The following is a 23290-nucleotide window of genomic DNA, read 5'->3' on the forward strand; positions in this document are numbered from 1 at the left end:
TGGCAACCCACTCCAGCCTTCTTGCCTGGAGAATCCCATGGACGGGATCCTGGCGGGCTATAGTCCATTGGATTGCTGAAAGTCGGACAGGACTGAGGTGACTTAGCATGCACGCATGCACTGGTTTTTATTTCTCTGTTGCCTTCATCCTTTGCTCTTTTTCCAACAACCTTAGGCACACACTTCGATTCATGTAACATTTTCTGATACCCTGCAGAGTAGTTGTGAGAGAGAGCAGAGGCTCACGAGTAAATCTGATTGGCCATCTGCGTGCGTGCTAAGTCACTTCAGTCGTGGACGACGCCATGACCCTGTGGACCGTAGCCTGCTGGGCTCCTCTGTCCAGGGGATTCCCCAGGCAAGAATACTGGAGTGGGTTGATTGACTATCTATTATCAGATATCTACCATAAAATGAACCTTTATGCCTGTAGCATGACAGAATCCCTGAGATCCCTTTTCCCAAACTCTCAGACTGGGAATCCTTACTGAGAACTTTTAAATACTTTAGTGGTCAGCTTTATTACTTCAAAGTCACTGGGGTGACGGGGATGTACCTTCTTGCCATGGGACCTTTCAGGGAGTAGAGCTTCGTCAGTTTGAACATCCCACATTCTAGCACCTAATTTTTCACACTTTCAGATGAGTCATTCCAATCATTTCTTCCAGAATTCCCCAAAATTCTAATAAGGCACGCAAAACAAATGTTTAATGAAGTATGAATTGTTACTACACTTCATATACTAGTTTTACTTGGAGAAGGAAATGGCAACCCACTCCGGTATTCTTGCCTGGGAAATCGCATTGACAAAGGAGGCTGGTGGGCTTCAGACAGTCCATGGGGTCGCAAAAGAGTCAGACAAGACCTCGCGACTAAACAACAAACATAACCAGTTTTAAATCAGTCAAGTACTGGTTGTGCTTTCAAATGCTGTATCTCAGTACAATGTTTAGTATGTTGATTTTCTTTCATCAATATGTTCGTGCCTCTCTTCCTAAATCTGCAGCAAGTCTGTTTGATGACACTAGTAGTTGTAGCTAATGCCACGTCTTTAGTTGAACACTTCACCACCAAAGATAGGATTATTTCTCTGAAAAAAATATCTGCTTGTGAAACTGTAGCTAGGAATAGTGTATACATGGCCAAAAAGAAAAGCATAATAGATCACTAGTATGTCTCAGTCTTTTAATACTGTATTTCTTTTTCAGTGTAGACCTACATTTTAATGTTATAATTCAGATATCTACTTATTTGTAAAGTAGGAACTGTTTTATATCTTATTGGAGATTACATGTTTAATATTCATGTCATAGATAATTTTACTCTGCTCAAAGCCAGCACTTTTTAAATAGTCTAATGTGTAAGTATTTTAATGTGTACTTGAAAATTTCAGAAGCAAAATAGCGGAATATATTTCATTCGTGTATCATTCTTCTTTGCTGAAACCCCTTTGGAAAGCTTGCAGCAACTGTGTCTGGTGGCTCATGTCTTAGAGGTGCTGATGACACACTCCCTGAGGGGAAGGAATCTCAGCAGCTGTAACAGCTCAGAGCTGTGTTTATGGTAGAAACACAGACATAGCCTATCCATAATTTGGCTTTTTCTGTCTCTCTGTGTTTCTGGATATTTTATTTTTGAAACAACAACTGGGCCTTCCGTACAGATCTAAGAGCAGGTAGACAGAAGGAGCAAGCATGCCCGCTGTTTCTCTTACCAACAGTATCTCGGGCCACCTACTCCCAGTGAGATGTACGGTCTCGATGCTCTTGTCTCTTACTGGAAAGCACTGTTTTCTTGGGAAGGGCAGCACAGTATCTGTCGGTGGGTATTTTCCAAAAAGGAATGATAAAATTTGTACCTAGCATGTTTGAAAAATTAACAGAAAAACTACAGGCATACATATCTGTGTGAGAAAAAAACTCTTCAGTACTAATAGTATCTAAAAACTTTTTAAGATAGTTTATTCTTCTATTACAAATTGCATCAAATACATGTTTAAATAAATCCTAACTTAGAGATCATTTCAGAGTGTCTTATATGTTTTATGGTTTGATTTTGTTTTTATAAAATTAACTATGGTTTGCTTACTTTTCTCAGCTAATAGGAAAGGTATTCATTGCTTTCATACAATGAAATAGATCATTTAGGTCCATCAGATTTTCATTTTATTATCCTCATTATATTAATATTTCAACCTTAAATGGTAGGTCAAGGCTAATCATGAATAGTGTAGCTAACTAGTTACCCAGGAAGCAGCGATGCCCAGCATTTGAAAGCAGAGAGCGATCTGTAGGTAAAGTCCATCCTAGTTTTATTCTAACCAGGATGTTATTGTTTCTTGTTCTCACTGTCACTGCTGCTCTGCTCAGAGAAGAGAGCGGACAAGCGCCTCCCAGCATTGTCCGAGGACACTGTGGTTCCCCGTGTGAAACCTCTCCTGCTCGCTCTCTGTAAGCTTAGAGAGAGAGACCCCGCTGTCCGGGGGAGCCGTGCACGCGCTCATCTGCTTTGTTTTTTACGTACTATTTAGAGAGATGTTTTATTGCAATATAATATACATGTACAAACAGCACAAACTGCAGGTGTAGAAACTGATAAATATTCACAAAGAAAAACATTTGTGTAACTATAACCGCAATCAAGAAATTGACCATCACCGGCAAGTCAGAAGTCCCCCACCAACCACCTCCTAGTCACTGCTCCTCTGGCTGTGGCGCTGGTGTACTGGCTGTCTGCTTCATCCAGTTTCTCTAAGTCTTGTTTTTTTTTTTAAGAAATATGTCCTTTTATTTGTGTTTTCAAGTGATTGGCATAAAGATCATAAAACCATCTTATTTTTTAAATGTGTAGACCTTTTTACCCTTTTAAAATTTCTGATATTAGAATTACTCTTTCCCCTCTTTGTCTTTTGATCAGCATTACTAGGAATTTTATTAGACCTTTCAGGAAAAGCTGAGGTGTTCATTCCTCCTTTTCTGTGTTTCTGTTTTACTTCATTAGTCTGTGCGTTCTACTTTCATTTTCATGATCTTTTTCCTTTTCCTTTTTGAAAGGATTTAATTTGTATCTCTTTTTCTAAGGTCTTAAAATGGATAGATTATTGTTTTTTTTTATTTGGAGACTAATTATTTTATAATATTGTGGTGGTTTTTGCCATACATGGACGTGAATGAGCTGTGGGTGTTTTTTAAGCTACTTTCAGCAATATACCAATATGTATTTAAGACTATATCCCCAGTAAGCATGGTCTTTTCTATATCCTGCATGTTTTGGTATATCCTATTTTTATTATTCAGTTTACTGATTTTTAAATTTTCACTGTGATTTCTCTTCTTACCTGTGTTTATTCGGAGGATTTTCTGAACGCACTTGGTTTTGACCTGAGTTCCTACGTTCACGTACAGCCCAGCCGTGGGTCAGGAGCTAGCACACGGATTGCAGTGCGTGTCTGCAGGCACTGACTGCAGACCTGTGCAGTTGAACACCCAACAGTCAGATCCCAAAGCAAGCTTGTCATTACATGCCCTGCCCCACTCCTGCCCGGCCCGGTCCTCCAGGGCTCTCCCCTCAATAAATGGAAACCGACTTTTCTAGTCGCTAAAGCAAAAAAGTTTGCAGTCCTCCTTGACTCTCTCACACAGCCTAGCCAGATCCAGTCTCACCGGATCAAAATAAATGTTCAGACGAAACCCAGACTCCTCCCGTCTAGGAACACGCTTTCCAGTGGCCCTCCAGCCGCAGCCTCCACCAGCTGCTCCCCTACCTAGATTGCTGGGGAGGCTCCCGTCTGATCTCCCTGCTCCGGCCCCATCCTTCCTGCAGTGCCTGCCCGGGTACCAAATGGTCCTTTTGTAATGAAAGTCAGAAGATGTCCATTCTTTGCCTAAAACCTTCCCGTGATTCTCACCTCACCAAGTAAGAGCACACCGAACCTTCCAGAATCACACTGAAGTCACCAGCTGTCTCTCTTGACTCAGATACTCCAAGCGGGCTCCTTCCATGGAGCTGTAACGTTTGCCCTTCCTTCCGCCTGCGTTGTCCACCCAGAAGCCCTCATGGTCCACTCCCTCCCTCCCTGCAGGCGTCTGCTCACATGTCACCTTTCCAGGAGAGTCTCGAGTGCCAGCTCCCAAGCACCGTACGCTCCTGAGCACCCCACCACCAAACTTGACTTTTCTCCATAGCAGTTCTCCCCCCTGGCATCCTGCGTTTCTCTGAGTTGGTTATGCTTCCCTTTCTCTAGTTAGCATGTGAGCTCCATGGACACAGAGACAGCTCAGCTCTATATTTATGTCACTTCCCTGGTGGCTTAGACGATAAAGAATCCTCCTGCAATGCGGGAGACCTGGGTTCGATCCTTGGGCTGGGAAGATCCCCTGGAGGAGGGCATGGCAATCCCCTCCAGTATTCTTGCCTGGAGAATCCCCATGGACGGAGGAGCCTGGAGGCCTACAGTCTGTGGGGTCGCAAAGAGTCAGACGTGACTGAGCGGCTAAGCACAGCACACAGCTGTATTCCCGGCATCTAGAACAATGCCTGGTGATTCAGTAGGCATACAGTAAAAATGTATGCCTAATTTAATCCATGCAGCTCTGCCACAGAGACAGCATTTACCCCCGTGGTCCCACCCCCTACTCTTCATCAGTCAGAACGCTACGGCCCTTGGAGACCATGTGCACACAGGTCACGTAGGAGGTGGGCAGTGGAGCTGGAGTTCAAACCCAGTTCCAAACTGAACTTTGCCCAATTACAGAGAGATATTAATTGCCTAAATCCTTGCAAGAAGGAACACATGCTCTTAAAATTCACACTCTGGCATAAATTCATTATATTAGATCATCCTCTAAATCGGGTTTTGGAAGGAAGATGAAAGAGGTGATACAAGGAGGAAAGGGTGCTGGGGAAAGGTTTTGTGTGCCTGTGTTTCAGTTTTGCGAAAGGCACCAGGGACCCTTCACCAATAAATTCCTAACTAGCAGACCCTGAAGTATCAATTCTCTGTTGAACAATAAATACTGATCTCTGAATTTTGCTAGCCCTAAGCTAAAGGAGAAGTCATTTCCTGGATGTGGAAGGAACATACCTTAACACAATAAAGGCTGTATACTACAGGCCCACAGGTAATATTATACTCAATGGAGAGAAACTGAGAGTGTTTCCTTTACGATCACGTACAAGGCAAGGATGCCACCCTCAGCACTCGTATTCAGCGTAGTACCAATAGAAGTCCCAGGCAGAGCAGTTAGGCAGCACAAAGAAATAAAGGCGTGCAGATCAGAATGGAAGAAGTACAGTTTTTGTTTTCTGATGATATGATCCTGTATAGAGAATACCCCAAAGAATTAGTCAAAAAACTGTTGGAATTAATTAATGATTTCAGTAAAGTGGCAGGATACAAAATCAACACACAGAAATCAATTGCATTCCTTTACACTAATGATGAAGCATCTGAAAAAGAAATAAAACCATCTCATTCACAATAGCATCAAAAACAATGAAATAACTGGAATGAATTATCCAAGGAATGAAAGATCAGTACAATGAAAACTACAAAATCTGCTGAAAGAAACTGTAGAAGACAAACAATTGGAGAGACATCTCGTGTTTGTGGATCAGAAGAATTAATATTGATAAAATGACCATACGACCCAAAGCCATCTACAGATTCAGTACAACCCGCATTAAAATGTCAAAGACATTCTTCACAGAAATAGAAAGAAAAATCCTAAAATTTGGGCAGAAACATGAAAGATCCTGAATAGTCAAGAAGAACAAAACTGGAGGCCTCGTGCTCCTGGACTTCCAACTACACTATAAAGTCATAGTAATAAAAACAGGTACTGGTACAAAAATAGACACATCTACTAGTGGAACAGACTAGAGATCCCAGAACTATATGGTCAACTGACATTTCAACAAAGGATCCAAGAAGACCCAATAGGGAAAGGAAAACCTCTTCAGCAAATGGTGCTGGGAAAACTAGAAACACACATGGAACAGTGAAATTAGAGCCCTATTCTCACACCACTCAGAAAAATCAGCTCAAAATGGATCAAAGACTTAAACATAAGACCTGATACCCTAAAACTTGAGAGTCCCTTGGACTGCAAGGAGATCAAACCAGTCCATCCTAAAGGAAATCAACCCTGAATATTCATTGGAAGGACTGATGCTGAAGCTGAAGCTCTAATACTTGGGCCACCTGATGTGAAGAACTGACTCATTGGAAAAGACCCTGATGCTGGGAAAGATTGAAGGCAGGAGGAGAAGGGGACGACAGAGGATGAGATGGTTGGATGGCATCACCGACTCAATGGACATGAGTTTGAGCAAACTTTTGGAGATGGTGAAGGACAGGGAAGCCTGGCGTGCTGCAGTCCATGGGGTCACAGAGTCAGACATGACTCAGCAACTGAACTATAACAACCCTAAAACTTGTAGGAAAAAACAGGGAAGAAGCTCTTCCTTACTGGTTTTGGCAATAATTTGGAGGGCACAACACCAAAACCACAAACAATGAAAATCAAAAATGGCACCACATCAAATTCCTCAAACTTCAGCACAGCAAAGCAGACAAGTAACAGAGTGAAAAGACAGCCTACCAAATGAAAGACTGTCTCTGCAGAGCATATATTAGCGAGAGGTTAATATCTAGAATATATAAAGGGAAAGTGAAAAAGTAAAAATGTTAGTTGCTCGGTCATGTCTGACTCTTTGTGACCCCATGGACTGTAGCCCACCAGGCTCCTCTGTCTGTAGAATTCTCCAGGCAAGAATCCTGGAGTGGATAGCCATTCTCCAGGGGATCTTCCCAACCCAGGGATCAAACCCAGCTCTCCTGCATTGCAGGCAGATTCTTTATTGACATTTAGTCAATTCAATAACAGAAAACAAAACGATAGAAAAATGGCAGAAGAACTAAATAGACATTTCTCCAAAGAAGACATACAGTGGCCAACAGGCACGTGAAAAGATGCTCAACCTCATCCAACATCAGGGAGATGGAAGTAGAACCACAGTGAGCTGTCAGCTCACACCTGTCAGAACGGCTATCATGAAAAAGACAAGAGACAACAAGTGCAGGTGAGGATGTGGTGAAGAGAGAACCAGCCACTGTTGTTCAAAATGAAGACGGGTCCAAGTACTGTGGGGCTCCTCAAAAAAATTAAAAATGGGTTTACTTACCGTAGGATCTAACAATTCCACTTCTGAGTATATACCAAAAGGAAATGAAGACAGGAATGCAGCAAGGTGTATGCAACCTCATCTTTACTGCGGCACCGTTCCCAATTACCAGGATGCGGATGCAGCCCAAATGCCCATCAGCGGATGGACGGATAACAGGAAAGGATACGTATACACAATGGACCATTTTTCAGCCATGAGAAAAAATACCCTCCCACGTGTGACGACATGGATGGACCGTGAGCACGTTATCCTAAGTGACATAAGTCAGACAAAGGCAGGGACTGTCTGACAGTACTTCTATGTGGAATCTAAAACAATTAAATGTGTAAAAAACAAAGACGGTGATTACCAGAGGATGGAGGGGAGGGGTAAGAGTAGTGGTGTTAAAGGTGCAGACTTGTAATGAGCACTAAATAAGCCATAGAAATCGAATGCATCTATATGATGGATATAAACAATAATATTGTACTATAATTACATAATTGATTAATAATTACTTCATCAGCAGTCGTGTTACAGTGTACAAATTAATCAAAGTAACACTTTGCACACTTTAAACTCACGCAGTGTTACACATCAAATTTATTCAGATAGGTAAAGAGATGGAGGATGGATTAATGGATAGATCCATGGGTAGATAGATACGTAGATACATACATAGCCAGATATACATGTATAGATACATAGGTATGTAGGGTAGGTAGGTAGATAAATAAGTTGGCTACCTGTCTACATGGAGATCCTGATCCTGGCCTGGCTAGTCTTGAGACTGCTCTTTTCCAGTGAGTCAGCTCTTCACATCAGGTGGCCAAAGTATTGGAGCTTCAGCATCCATCCTTCCAGTGAATATTCAGGACTGATTTCCTTTAGGATGGACCAGTTTGATCTCTTTGTAGTCCAAGGGACTAGTAAGATGTAAAGAATCCCTTATAGTAACATGAAACATTCCTTCAGTAAAACTAAGAGTTCCTGAGTGCTCACCAGGAAGGCCCCAGAGCTGTGCTAGTAGCCTCGCAGTGCCAGATGAAGTCGCCTCAGTCGTGGCCGATTGAGACCCCACGGGCTGCAGCCCGCCAGGCCCCTCTGTCCACGGGCTTCTCCAGGCAAGAGCGCTGCGGTGGGCTGTCGCGCCCTCCTCCCGGGGGCCTTCCTGACCCAGGGGTGAACCCAGGTCTCTTGTCTCCTGCATCGGCAGGCGGGTGGTTTACCACAAGCGCAGTTCTCAGTATTCTTTTGCCGGGGTGAGGCGGTAAGGGGGAAGCGTATTCCATCTTCTGGGTGCGTCCACCCAGAGGTCACCAAGGTAAGACCTCTTGCAGCAGGAGGTTGGGGTTAGTAGATGTGATCTGCTCTGTACAGAACTGACCGGCCGCAGGCCCCCCTGTACAGCACGGGGAACTGTACTCGACGGCTGCTGCCGCGGCGTCCGCCCGCCCTTCCCGGGCGCCTGCTCCGGGCCGCGCCGCGGGCCGCCCACCTTCCCCCCGCGGCCCCTCTTCTTTTCGGGGTCGCCTGTATCCCTTTCGCTCTGGACCTGGTCAGGTGTTCAGACATTGTCTCAAAGAAAACCTTCCTCGCGGTTCGTCATAGAACGCCCGTTTTGTGAGCTTGAAGTCAGCCCGCCTCTCCGACGGCAGAGGGGCTGGTCTCTCGGCGGCGGTGTGAGGCCGCCCTGTTCCCGGTTTTCCGCGCGGCCTCCGTCGCGGCGCGCCCCCCGCCAGAGCTGCGGAGAGACCCTCCCCGTGTCGTCCCGTCGCGCCGGCCCCGCCTGCAGCGGCCCTCTGCACCTCCCGAGCCAGGTCAGCGCCCTGGGCCACCGGGAGCCTCCTCCAGGGATGTTTGACGGGTGAATCCCCACTGCGGCATTCTGAACGGGAAACGCCGATGCTTCAAAACTTAGATAAATCTAAATGCCTGTTTTCAAGTCATATTAAAATATTGTTTGTTTACCTCTTGTTGGCAGACTTGGTTTTTCTCTAATCTCACAGCCATGGCAGGTCATTTTACAGAATAAGAACAACCGTAATAATAACGAATATCACATTTCTTGTCTTTGCTGAAAGCACTTTACCTGAATTCCCACTCTAGCAGAACTTGACCTGAAAAAGCTATTGAATTCCCGTGTCATTAACTTTTCTGTCTAAAGTCAAACTGCTGAGATCTAGAATTCATAGATAAATTTCTTTATCCTTTTCCTGGTTTTTTTCTGTTATTTTCTAAAATCTCTCTGGGGTGTGAGTTGTTTTCTTGTGTGTATTTGTACTGTTTGGTTTTCCTTCCTCCTTATAAATTCTTTACTTACAATTGGAATTGCTTCAACTATAAGCACTTGAATTCCTCTGAACCTGCAACTCAGCTTCTTTATTTTTAAATTGAGAATAATAGTAATACCAACCTCACAGGGTGATTATGAAGATCAAATTATGTAATCAGTGCACATGGGTTACAGTGGAGCCTGGCACATTGTTGGCCATCTTGTAATTTATGATTCTAAGTAATTGTAGATAGCATTTTCTATGACATAAATGCCATGCTTTTTATTTTATGCTACAAACATAGGGAACCATTACCCCACCCCGACCCCAGAACACACACAGACTTTGGAAACTTCTGTAGTATTTATGAACACTCTGCTGCTTTCAGAGGAAAGTGTCTGTCATGTAGCACTCTCTGAACATTCAGGCATTCAGCCAGCTCTATAATTGCTGTTAATTCACTGTATCATTAACAGAATTAGTCATTGTTTCATTTTAGACCGTGTTCAAATGCAGTTTACTTCTAGACTGTTGTGGGCTATATGAAAAATCAAATTGACACTTCCAGCTAGCGATGATGAATACTTTGTTTGGGGTTGCATGTATGTTGAATTATTAATCTCGTAAGATAAATAACTGGCACTTCCTATGTCTGCAAACATAAAATGTATTACTTCTTTTCCAAGGGATAAAAGAAGTCTGTATATCACTTTCATTTTACACTTAGCAAATCTGTAAATAGGCTACATCGTATAGAGTTGCCTCCGGTAATGTGAGACCTGTAAAAAATGTAAACCAAACACAAAGGACTGCATTCTCCTTATATTTATGTTTATGTCACTGTCTTTAATTGAACAGTGACTGTCCTATGGTCGCTCATCTGTTACGCGCTCTACATGGACTCCATTAAGTATCTCAGCTGTTACCCTTCGCAATTAATTGTCATTAGGTAGGAGACACTTCTGCAGTTATAAAGCAGAAATGAATCATCTTGTCTTAGAAGTGTAGGATCATTGGACATTTGTTAAATGATGTCTTCTCTGTGCAGTACCAATTAATAAATAAGTGTTGTTGGATCAACATCGCCCCAGATAATGGTTTAAATTCAGTGTCCCCAGGAAGAGCTGTTGCAGTCTCTGATTTGGGAGGTGGGAGGTGATGCCCCTTGTGGGAATATTTAACTCAGAGCTTCGGGTTCTGCTTCCAGTGGACCCTCAGGTATTGTGTATGCGCTCGATGAATGAAAACAGTGGGAATGTTTAAGTGGTATTTTGGGCATAAGTTCCCGTTTAGATACTAGATCATCTTCACTTCCCTCTCAAGTGTTTGTGATTCAGCAGTTTTTGAATCCATATATGACTATATGACTGGAAAATTTGTCCAAGCCATGAAAACCCATTTGTAGGAAACTCAAATGGCCAGCTTTTTAAAAAATTTCCTAACTATTTGAAAGGACTGTATTTCTTTTTTTAAATGACCTTTTAAAATTAATTTAATTTAATTAATTAATTTATATTAATTAGAGGCAATAACTTTACAATATTGTGGTGGTTTTTACCTACATTGACATGAATCAGCCATGGATGTCCATGTGTCCCACCATCTTGAACCCCCCTCCCACCGCGCACCTCCCGCCCCACCCCACCCCTCTGGGTTGTCCCAGAGCACCAGCTTTGGGTGCTCTGCCTCATGCATCGAACATGCGGTGGTTATCTATTTTACATGTGGTAATATACGTGTTTCAATGCTGTTTTCTCATATCATCCCACTCTCACCTTCTCCCACATAGTCCAAAAGGCTGTTCTTTACATCTGTGTCTCTTTTGCTGTCTTGGATAAAGGGTCATCATTACCGTCTTTCTAAATGCCATATATATGCGTTAATATACTATATTGGTGTTTCTGTTCCTGACTTACTTCACTCTGTATGATAGGCTCCAGTTTCATCCACCTCATTAGAACTGACTCAAAGGTGTTCTTTTTTATAGCTGAGTAATATTCCATTGTGTATATGTACCACAAGCTTCCTTATCCATCGTCTGCCAATAGACGTCTAAGGCTGTTCAAACCCGAGCCTTCAGATGGTTAAGTTGTACTCCTAGGAGTGTCCTACTCCTAGTGTATTGTTGAATTTCTGTATTTTCCTTGTTTAAAAAACTGGTTTGAGGGAGAAAACCTCCATTTGAATGTAAGTTGACCAAGAGGTAACTTTCCTGCCTTATATTTTTGTATATGTAATATTGGATGTATGCAAAAGTAGGAAGTCAAGAGATACCCAGAATAACAGGCAGGTTTGGCCTTGGAGTAGAAGATGAAGCAGGGAAAAGGCTCACAGAGTTCTGCCAAGAGAATGACTGGTCATAGCAAACACCCAACAACACAAGAGACGACTCTACACGTGGACACACTGGATGGTCGGCACCAAAATCAGATCGATTATGTTCTTTGCAGCCAAAGATGGAGAAACTCTAAACAGTCAGCAAAAACAAAACTCGATGACTGTGGCTCAGCTCTCTATTGCCAAATTCAGACTTAAATTGAAGAAAGTAGGGAAAACCACTAGACCATTGAGGTGTGACCTACTTCAGATCCCTTATGATTATACAGTGGAAGCGATGAATAGATTCAAGGGATTAGATCTGCTAAACAGAGTACCTGAAGAACTACGGATGGAGGTTTGTAACACTGTACAGGAAGCGGAGACCAAAACCATCCCAAAGAAAAAGAAATGCAAGAAGGCGAAGTGGTTGTCTGAGGAGGCTGTACACATAGCTGAGAAGAGAAGAGTGGCCAACAGCAAGGGAGAAAGGGAAGGTCATACAGACCGAGTGAAGAGCTCCAGAGAAGAGCAGGGGGAGATGAGAAGGCCTTCTTAAGTGAACACTGCAAAGAAATAGAGGAGAACAACAGAATGGGAAAGACTAGAGATCTCTTCAAGCAAACTGGGGATTTCGGGGGAGCATTTCATAAAGGATGGGCACGATAACAGACAGGAATGGTAAGGACCTAACTGAAGCAGAGGAGAGTACGAAGAGGTGGCAAAAATACACAGAACTGTACAAAAAAGGTCTTAATGACCTGGATAACCGTGATGGTGTGGTCACTTACTTAGGGCCAGAAATCTGGAGTATGAACTCAAGTGGGCCTTAAGGGCATTACTGTGTACAAAACTGGTGGAGGTAATGGAATTCCAGCTGAGCTATTTCAAATCTTAAAAGATGATGCTGTTAAGGTGCAGCACCCAGTGTATGAGCAAATTTGGAAAACTCAGCAGTGGCCACAGGACTGGAAAAGGTCAGTTTTTTCATTCTAATCCCAAAGAAAAGCAGTGCCAAAGAGTGTGCAAACCACTGTGCAATTGCACTCATTTGACATGCTAGTAAGGCTGTGCTCAAAATCCTTCAAGCCAGGCCTCAGCAAGTACGTGAACTGAGAACTTCCAGATGTACAAGCTGGGTTTAGAAAAGGCAGAGGAACCAGAGATCAAATTGCCAACATTTCTTGGATCATAGAGAAAGCAAGGAAATTCCAGATAAACATCTACTTCTGCTTCACTGACTAACGCCTTTGATTGTGTGGATCACAACAAGCTGTGGGAAACTCTTAAAGAGATGGAAATGCCAGACCACTTTTACCTGCCTCCTGAGAAACCTGTATGCAGGTCAAGAAGCAACTGTTAGAACCAGCATGGAACAATGGACTGGTTCCAAACTGGAAAAGGAGTATTCAAGGCTATGTATTGTCACCCTGCTTGTTTAACTTCTTTGCAGAATTCATCGTGCGAAATGCTGGGCTGGATGAATCACAAGCTGAAATCAAGATTGCTGAGAGAAATATCAACAGCCTTAGATATGCAGATGAAACCACTCCAATGGCAGAAAGTGAAGAGAATCTAAGAGCCTCTTGATGAGGGTGAAAGAGGAGAGTGAAAAAGCTGGCTTAAAACTCAACATTCAGAACACTAAGATCATGGCATCTGGTCCCATCACTTCATGGCAAATAGATGGGGAAACAGTGGAGGTGGTGACAGATTTTGTTTTCTTAGGCTCCAAAATCATTGTGGATGGTGATTGCAGCCATGAAATTAAAAGACGCTTGCTCCTTGAAGGAAAAGCTGTGACAAACCTAGACAAGGTATTAAAAAGCAAAGACATCACTTTGCCAACAAAGGTTCTTATAGTCAAAGCTATGTTTATTCCAATAGTCATGAATGGATGTGAGTGTTGGACCATAAAGAAGGCTGAGCACTGAAGGACTGATGCTTTTGAATCATGGGTGCTGGAGAAGACTTTTGAGAGTCCTTGGGACTGCAAAGAGATCAAACCAGTTGATTCTAATGGAAATCAACCCTGATTATTCACTGGAAGAACTCTTGCTGAAGCTGAAGCTCCAGTACTTTGACCACTCCATGTGAAGAGCTGACTCATTGGAAAAGACCCGGATGCTGGTCAAGATTGAAGGCAGGAGGAGAAGGGGACAACAGAGGATGAGATGGTTGGATGGCATCACCGACTCAATGGACGTGAGTCTGAGCAAACTCTGGGAGATACTGGAGGACAAAAGAGCCTGGAGTGTTACAGCCCCTGAGGTCACAAGACTCGGACACGACTTAGTGACTGAACAACAATAACAACAGTGTTGGGTTGACCAAAAGGTTTGTTCAGGTTTGGGCAATCCCGAATGAACTTTGTGGGCAGCCCAACACAGTCTGCTCTCAAAACTAGTGTTGTCTTTGTGAAGCCCTTGAAGAAGCAAATGCAAAACACTCCCATCAGCCCAGGCACATGAGATTTCTGCAGAAAAATCCTGTACCCTGAGAATGAACTCACACTCAGTGACTCCCGTCTACACTCTGATACACTCCTGCCATAATGGAGGATCCGCTGGAGACCATTACTGAAGCTTGAGACAGCAGAACGAGTCGAAAGAGATCACTATTTAGAGAATACAAGGCAGAAAAGGAAGCACAGTTAGAGAGAAAGCCACGAACAGAAAAGAACACGCACGTGCGAAAAACCAAACTGAGCCTGATGCAGTATGTGTTCCTGAAATGTCCTGTGCACCCTGAATGTTGATCAGGAGGAGTCTCATGACTGGTCCCTAGTCCAGTCTTCGCAGGCATCCTGTCTTGCTGGAGGTGGGAGTGATCGATCGCTGTGTGATTGGAATGGGCCCTGGGAGCTGAGCAGGGAGCCCCAACTTGCTGAGCAGGACAGGGGGGAGGGTCTGGTTGTGTATTTTCCCACGTCTATACTTAAAAGGAACTGAGAAGGACTTTCTTAGACTTCAGTGTCTGTGCTATGAAGTTGTGTTTGTTTTTTTTGTTTTGATCATTTAAATTGTACTTGAAGCTCTCAGGAAGTCGCTCCGGTCCCCAACCAAATGGAACATGCCCTGTGGTCTTGTTCACCACGTGGGGGTCATCTTCACGCACCGTGGCTTCTAGTTAAAGTTTAATTTTCATTCTCTTACTGCCACTCGTTCGAGGTGGATTCTGTTTCCAGCTTCTTTTTTTAACTGTGGGAAGGTTTCTGTTTTGTTTCGCTGACGTTTATTACTGCGCGTGTCCTTAAGACCCGCGATTTGCCTCACTTACAGTGGGTTTTTGCGGGCTTGATTTTACCGCCGATACTCTAGTCTTAGGGTATGTTCATTGTGGGGACAGCGCTCTTGAGTTGCTTTTAAGAGAAGATGAGCACTTGAGATGTCAAGGAGGGTGGTAGGACCGACGTTTTTTAGTGTACTGTAGCAAGCTGCTCAAATAAACACTTTCATAGTGAGCCTCTGGCCAACACCCACTTGAATGATGGTAACTCTGCTATTTTGGGACCTTCCTAATATGGTTCACTGATTTATAGCACAGAGGCTCCAAATATTTCCTCTCCGGGTCTCTATGGAAAAGTCTTTTTAGCAGGAATGTACTTCTCACTGATCTCAGACCTCCTCAGTACAGTGCCATTTAGCTCCTGATCAAAAAATGTTTGAAAAATGGAAGCTAAAAACAGAGGTTATTACTGAAATCTTATTTGGATTGATCATTTTTACTGTCATTATCAGCTTTCCAGCTCTGAGGTATTTATTTGCTTTACAGTAGTTTTCTAAATTATGTGTAGGATCTGCTGGTCAGAAATATTGGGTTGGCCAAAAAGTTTGTTCAGGTTTTTTTGTATGCTGCTTCCCAGGTGGCTCAGTGAGTAAAGAATCCACCTGCAGTGCAGGAGATGCGGGTTTGACCCCTGGGTCAGGAAGATCCCCTGGAGGAGGACATGGCAGCCCGCTACTGCAGTATTCTTGCCTGGAGCACCCCATGGACAGAGGAGCCTGGCGGGGGTCAAAAAGAGCGGACGTGACAGAAGCACCTGAGCGCGCGCGCACTCGGAAACCTGAACTAACTTTTCGGCCAGACCAATACTTTCTTGAAATGTTTTCTTCTCTGTCTCTACTCTTTCCCTACACGACCTCTCGCCCTGTTCAGAACAGCTGTCTGTCTGTGTGTGGACTGTTGTCTCTGCTCTGGAGCACGGTGGTGGGACAGAGACCACCTGTTTCAAGGTCAGTCGCTGGGAGATTATTGCAGGAACACATGATGCTGCGATGCTCCTTAGATCCCGGAGGGGTGCAGACGGAGCTCAGACAGCTCCTCCTGCTGCCGGGGGCCCGGCCTGGGGTGAGGACTCGCCTTAGACCGCAGTCATCACAGAGGATGACCAAGGGGATAGTTGGTATTTCCCCATTTTCCCCAGGAAACTGAACCCCAGAGACGCTACACTGACCTGTCCAAAGTCAGGGTTCCAGCCCGAGTCCTCACGCCAAAAACTGTATATTCTTTCAAAACTGTTTCACAGTATTGAGTAAAATACTATTCAACTGTCAAACGACCGACTCCTGATACACGCGGTGACTTAGACGGGTCAGTAGAGGGTTATGCAGAGTGAAAATCCAGTTTCAGAACACCCCATGTGCTTCCACTCATAGCACGTTCTTGAGGTGACGCATTTGTAGAGATGAGGGCAGAGTCGTGTTGTTGAGATCCAGAAGGGAGGGAAGGGGGGTGACTGTGGCCGTTGGAGGATCCACAAAGGACGTTTGTGACGGACTGTTTGTTCTGTATCTTGACGGTGGTGGTGGCCACACAAACCCACAGGCGATAAAGCCACAGAAGCACGTTTCCATGAGCGTGTGTAACGCTGGGATGCCTGGGAGAGGTCCGTGACGGTGTCGGCGTCAGCTTCCTGTGATTTGATGCTGTCGTTAGGCGAGATGTTACCGCTGGGGGGACATGGGGAGGAGGCCTGTGATCTGTCTGTATTGTTTGTTACAACCGCCTGTGAATCTGTCATTGCCTCAGAATGAAGTTTAAAAACTAATAAAAGAGGCGTTGAGGCTGAGCAGGAGAGTGTGGACTTTCCGTCAACAAAGTGTTCAAATTCTGGCCCCACCACGTACCAGCTCTGTGGCATGAGTCAGTTCTTTAACCTCTCTGTCCCTGCCTGTTTTTTTTTTTCAACCACAGTAAGTTTAGTGAATATTTATCATCTCATATAGACCCGAAATTAAATAGGAAACATTTTTTGTTAAAAAATTAAAACTTTTTATTTCCATAAACCCTTAGGATTTACTCTCTTAACAACTTGCGTATATAACATACAGCCGTGTTCTTTATATTTATCATGTTGTACGTTACATCCTCGTTGCTGTTGTTCAGTTGCTAAGTTGTGTCCTATTCTTTGCGACCCCAGGACTGCGGCAGGCCAGGCTTCCCTGTCCTCCACTGCTTGTTTATCTTATAACTGCCTTCATCCTGCTCACTCTCTGCCCACAAATCTGATCTTGTTCTGAGTTTGGTTTTGAAGTATAATTGACCTACAACGCTGTGCTAGCTCCTAACACCCCGCCCAGTGACTCGCTGTTTCTACACAGTTCAGAGCGACCACCATGAGTAGTCTCGTGACACTGTGTCGCCCTCCGAGGACGTTACCGAGTTATTGGCCGTACCCCCCACTCTCTGCGTCTCGCTCCTGTGGCTCGTCTGTTTTGTGACTGCAAGTTTGAGCTCTCAGACCCCGTCCCCTATTTCTCCCCCCCCGCCAACCTCCCTGTGGTGACCACCTGTTTGTTCCTTCCAGCTGGGTCTGCGTCTACGTGGTGTCTTCATGTGTTTTGTTTTTTAGATTCCACGTGGAAGGAAAATCGTACAGGACTTATCTTTCTCTGTCTGACTGATCTCACTTAGCATTAAACCCTCTAGGTCCATTTGTGTTGTTGCAAATGGCAAGATTTCATTCTTTTTTATGGCTGAGTAATATTTGAGCAAACTCTGGGAGATGGTGAAGGACAGGGAAGCCTGGGGTGCTGCAGTCCGCGGGGTTGCAAAGAGTTGGACATGACTGAGCAACCGAACAGCAACAATATTCCATTGTGTGTGTATATACTACATCTTTATCCGTTCATTTATTGATGGACACTCACACTGCTTCCATAGCGCGACTGTTGTAACACCTTCATGAGCATATGGGTGCATGCGTCTTTTCAACATAGTGTTTTCATCTTTTCCGGATAATAGCCAGGAGCGGAATTGCTGGGTCGTATGATAAGAATGTAAATTGGTGCAGCAACAATGGCAAACAGTGTAAGGATTCCCCAGTTTCTTTATTTAAAAAAGGTTTTTTTAATTTTATTCAGATAGCACTGGCATATAACGTTGCATTAGTTTCAGGGGTATGGTGCAGTGATTTGATATATGATTATATTTTTAATAAGTATCACAGTAAATTTAGTTAGCATCTATCATCTCTCATAGTTTATTTTTAAAGTGAGCACAGTAATAATACTTCCCTCCTTTAGTTGTTTTGATGATTAAGTGGCCCAGAGTAGTCAATCAATATCTGATAGGTTTTTCTTTTTTTTTTTAATTGATTTACAGTGTTGTGTTAGTTTCAGGTGTACAGCAAAGTGATTCCATTATACACATACATGTATTCATTCTGTAGTAACCTATATGGGAAAAGATTCCCATATGGGTTATTCCAGAATATTGAGTAGAGTTCCCTGTACTATACAGTCGGAGTTTGGGATTAACATTTACCAGCTATGATACAGAAAATAGATAACCAACAAGGATCTACTGTACAGCACAGGAAACTCGACTCGATGGGTTTTTAAAATACTCTGTTATATACAAAAGCCACTCACCATTTACACTGGATCATAGAGATCCTGTCTTTACATCCCACACTTACAGGGCCAGGTACTCACTCCCCTGCAGAATTTTGATATCACAGGTATTCTCTGTTTTGTTAACTTCTGCCAATTTCTTTCTACTTTCATGGGATTTACTCTATTCATTTTTCTTCCTTAGTTGTATACTTAGCTCATTAATGTCTTTCTTCCTTTTTAATATATGCACTTAAAACTGTAGATTTCTCTTTTACAACTGTTTTAGCCAAATCACAAATTCTGGTATTGACTGTCACTCAGTTATAATCACAGCTGATTTTTCTTCTTTAATCCAAGAATTATTTGAAAATAGGTTTTTTGGTTTGCAGTCCTGTGATGGGAGATCGTTATGGTCTTAGTAATCTTTTGAAGTTTATTAAGCTTTCTTTGTGGCTTAGCATGTGATCAGTTTTTAATAAATATTTCTTATGTGCTGATAAATGAAATCACACAGGATGTCACTTTCTGAAACTCAACTTTTTTCACTGAGCATGATTTTCTTGCAATCCATCTAAGCTTTTGCGTGTGGTTGTTTTTATTGTTGAGTAGTGAGTATTCCATGAGAGCTTCCCACATGGCTCCGTGGTCAACAATCCACCTGCCAGTGCAGGAGACACTGGAGAGTCGGGTTCGATCCCTGGGTCGGGAAGATCCCCTGGAGGAGGGCGTGGCACCCACTCCAGTATTCACACCTGCAGAATCCCATGGACAGAGGAGCCTGCTGGGCTACGGTCCATGGCGTCACGAAAGAGTCAGACATGACTTAGCGACTAAAGAACAATAGTATTCCATGATATGGATATACCAGTTTGTTTAACCATTTACCCATTGAAGGACAAATGGGTTCTTTCTCGTTTTTAGTTATTAGAAATAAAGCTGCTATGAACATTTCTGTATATTTGTGAGCATAGTTTTTATTTCTTTGGGATGAACGTCCAAGAGTGCAGTTGTTGGGAGGTCTGGTGAGCTCATATTCAGCTTTATAAGAAGCTGCCAGCCTTCTTTCCAGAGCAGCTGTGCCGTTTGACATTCGTGCCAGCAGTGATCCGGTTTCTGTGCATGTACCTCGCTGACATGTAGTGTATCAACACGCTTTACTTCAGCCCTTCCCACAGGGTGTGGTGCTACCTCCCTGAGCCTTTCAGTTGCATTTCCTTAGTTGCTAATGACGTTGAACACTTTTTCCTGTGATTATTTGTTGAGAATGAAATTTCATCTTCATTCAGTCCCTTGATTTTTTTTTAATTTGGTTTTTCATATTTTCAGGATCCTTGCTATGTTTTGGTCTTGTTGACCAAATCTACTTCAATGAAAGTGTCCCTCTGGGACTGTAGATGTATCATTTTCTCCATATAATTCTGTCAACTTTTGCTTTTTATATTTTTCGCTGTGTTAGGTAGAGCACATTCAGAATTGTTCCGTCTTCCTGATGAATTATTCATTTCATCATAATGCAGTTGTTCTCTTTATTCATTTTTGCCCTAAATATATATTAGTATGCTTTGCCTTAATCATATATTCGATCTGATAGTGGTAAGAGTCATTTAAGCTCCTTTTTAGTTAGTGTTTGCATAGTCTGTGTGCTCAGACTTGAGAATTCTCAGGGGAGACACTGTTCTCCCAGTTCCAGTGCCAATAATTCCGCCCCCGGGGCCTCTCCAGCACGCAGCACGTGTCTTGGCTCTCTCTCTCCCATTGGGCATTATCTCTCAGGCTCAGACATTTGCTAAAAGACTGGCTGCTCAGGGTGTCAGGATTCATATAGGGCTCATGACTCAGACGGTCAAGAATCCGCCTGCAGTGCAGGAGGCCCAGGTTTGATTCCTGGGTCAGGAAGATCCCCTGGAGAAGGGAATGGCAACCCATTTCATTTTCCTTGCCTGGAGAATCCCATCGACAGAGGAGCCTGGAGGGCTACAGTCCATGGGGTTGGAATGAGTCGGACATGACTGAGCGACTAAGCCGCTGAATTCCAAGTCCTCGTCACATACAGACCTAAGGTTCCGTCTCCCTCCTCCGTGAGGGCGTCAAACCCCAGCCCCACTGCAGACAGCTACACCGCAGGCTTGAGTGCCTGCTGCGATTGTCGGCTTTCAGTCTCAGCATCTGGGGCTGCCCCTCGTACCTTCATACTTGCATTTTAAAGAACTTTAGTTATAAACATATAGTTATAAAACTACAGTGAAGAATGTAGTTTCTTCACCATTTCTGGGTGTTGGGATGTGTAGGGGTGGGGGCATGGCCAGGTTATCCAGTCTGGTGTGTTGCTAACAGAGCAGGCAGGTCCCTCTAGGAGTGCCCATCTAGCCTGAGAAAGGTGTCATGTTGTTGGACAGTCGTAGAAGACTGAATGTGTGCTTTCTGACCTTGACATCGTAAGAATTCAGCAAATCTGATGTTTTGGACCCTGGAAGCCCTGCTGGGGTGATGCACCTACAATGACCTGCAGTGCGTATTTCTCGGTTCAGAGTCATTTTGAACTTAGGGTACCAGAAGGACTGGTCTTGAGAACACCAAGATTTTTTAAAGTATTTCAGCTTATAAATTTGAGAACATTTATTAACACGATGTTAATAAATAGCATTAAAATCTCATTGTTGCTTACATAAGTACAGTCGCTCAGTCGTGTCCGACTCTTTGTGACCCCATAGACTGTAGCCCACCAGGCTCCTCCGTGCATGGGATTTTCCAGGCAAGAGTACTGGAGTGGGGTGCCATTTCCTTCTCCAGAGGATCTTCCCGACCCAGGGATCGAACCCAGGTTTCTCGCATTGTAGGCAGACGCTTTACCGTCTGAGCCACCAGGGTTGCTTACATAACACTTTTGTAAAACAGAATTTTATCAGTTATAAAACTGATAAGTTTTCCAACTGAAGTTCTTTAAAAATGTTTCTGAGCGTGTTTCAAAATTATGCCTAAACAAAGTACAGCAGTAATCCAGCTATTATAGGTAGGCTGCACTAATAGTACATTCAAAATACAGAATTTAAGGAGGAAAACGTTTGTATATTGTAACTAGTATAGCTTCTCCATAAACTAATTGCATTATTTACATACGTGCTCTAGTTCATGTTTTTAAATTGTAACACAGAATAATATTTGTTTCCTTTTTGTAGTATGGCCATGTTTGTTTTTTTTTTTAATTTTCTAAATGAACAAAATCCTTCAAATAATTGGAACCTAAGAAAAGTTTCCTTTCAGATTTTTATTTTTGAACATTTCCTTCTTTGAACCTTTTTTTTAGAGCCTTGAGTTAGTTTTCCCCTTACAAGCATTCCTGCAGTTTCACCAAGAGTAAACTCAATCCCCAGAACATTCGTTAAATGATTAGACTTTTGTTAAATGATGAGAATTCATCAGAAGCAGAATGTCATGATCTTGCCACTGGAGTTTAGTCCTCTGTGCCCAGAATGACAAGTTCTGAAATAAAGATTTTGTTTATTGATTATTCTTGTGCGCTGAAGGAACAATTAAGTATTTGTTGTTGTTCAGTTGCTAAGCCGTGTCCGACCCTTTGTGACCCCCATGGACTGCAGCACACCAGGCTCCTTTGTCCTCCACTATCTGACAGAGTTGCTCAGATTCATGGGCATTGAGTCGGTGATGCTAACTAACCATCTCATTCTGTGTCACCCCCTTCTCCTTTTGTCTTTAATCTTTCCCAGCATCAAGGTCTTTTCCAGTGAATTGGCTCTAAGCATCAGGTGACCAAAGTATTGGAGCTTCAGCTTCAGCATCTGTCCTTCCAATGAATATTCAGGGTTGATTTCCTGTAGGACTGACTGGTTGGATCTCCTTGCTGTCCAGGGGACTCTAAAGAGTCTTCTCCAACACCACAGTTCAAAAGCATCAATTCTTCGGCACTCAACCTTCTTTATGATCCAACTCTCACATCCATACATTACTTTTAATACACTGACTAGGTTTGTCACAACTTTCCTTCCAAAGAATAAGTGTCTTTTAATTTCATGGCTGCAGTCACCATCCACAGTGATTTTGGAGCCCCAAAACATAAAATCTGTCACTGTTTCCATTGTTCCCCCATCTACTTGCCGTGAAGTGATGGGACCGGATGCCGTGAGTTAGTTTTTTGAATGTTGAGTTTTAAGCCAGCTTTTTCACTCTTCTCTTTCATCCTCATCAAGAGGCTCTTTAGTTTCTCTGCCGTTGAAGTGGTGTCATCTGCATATCTGAGGTTATTGATATCTCTCCCAGCAATCTTGATTCCAGCTTGTGAATCATCCAGCCTGGCATTTTGTATGGCATACACTGCATATAAGTTAAATAAGCAGGGTGACAATGTACAGCCTTGTCATACTTCTTTCCCAGTTTTGAACCAGCCAGTTGTCCCATATCTGATTCTAATTGTTGCTTCTTGACCCGCATACATGTTTCTCAGGAGACAGGTAAGATGGTCTGGTATTCCCATCTCTTTAAAAATTTTCCACAGTTTGTTGTGATCCACATAGACAGAATCTTTAGAGTAGTCAATGAAGCAGAAATAGATGTTTTTCTGGAATTCCCTTGCTTTCTTCATGATCCAGCCAATGACCCTTGGATTATTTTGTCTAATAAAAGGTGTGTCTATGAGTCAGAATGGCCATCACCAAATAGTCTCCAAGTAGTAGGTGC

At 43.3% G+C, this 23290-nt stretch overlaps 1 protein-coding gene and 1 long non-coding RNA gene across 4 annotated transcripts in view; both read left to right on the forward strand.

Moving 5' to 3' along the window:
* LOC145517812 (ubiquitin-conjugating enzyme E2 E2) overlaps positions 1-23290 on the forward strand; it is a 362107-nt gene that overhangs the window by 282397 nt on the left and 56420 nt on the right. The window lies entirely within an intron of this gene.
* LOC145517820 (uncharacterized) lies at positions 300-6896 on the forward strand. Its single transcript, XR_014062360.1, has 2 exons — positions 300-5999; positions 6736-6896. It is a non-coding gene; the product is annotated as an uncharacterized LOC145517820 (long non-coding RNA).

The sequence above is a fragment of the Giraffa tippelskirchi genome, chromosome 8, assembly GCF_054371585.1.
Source record: "Giraffa tippelskirchi isolate mGirTip1 chromosome 8, T2T-mGirTip1v1.2.pri, whole genome shotgun sequence".
NCBI lineage: Eukaryota > Metazoa > Chordata > Mammalia > Artiodactyla > Giraffidae > Giraffa > Giraffa tippelskirchi.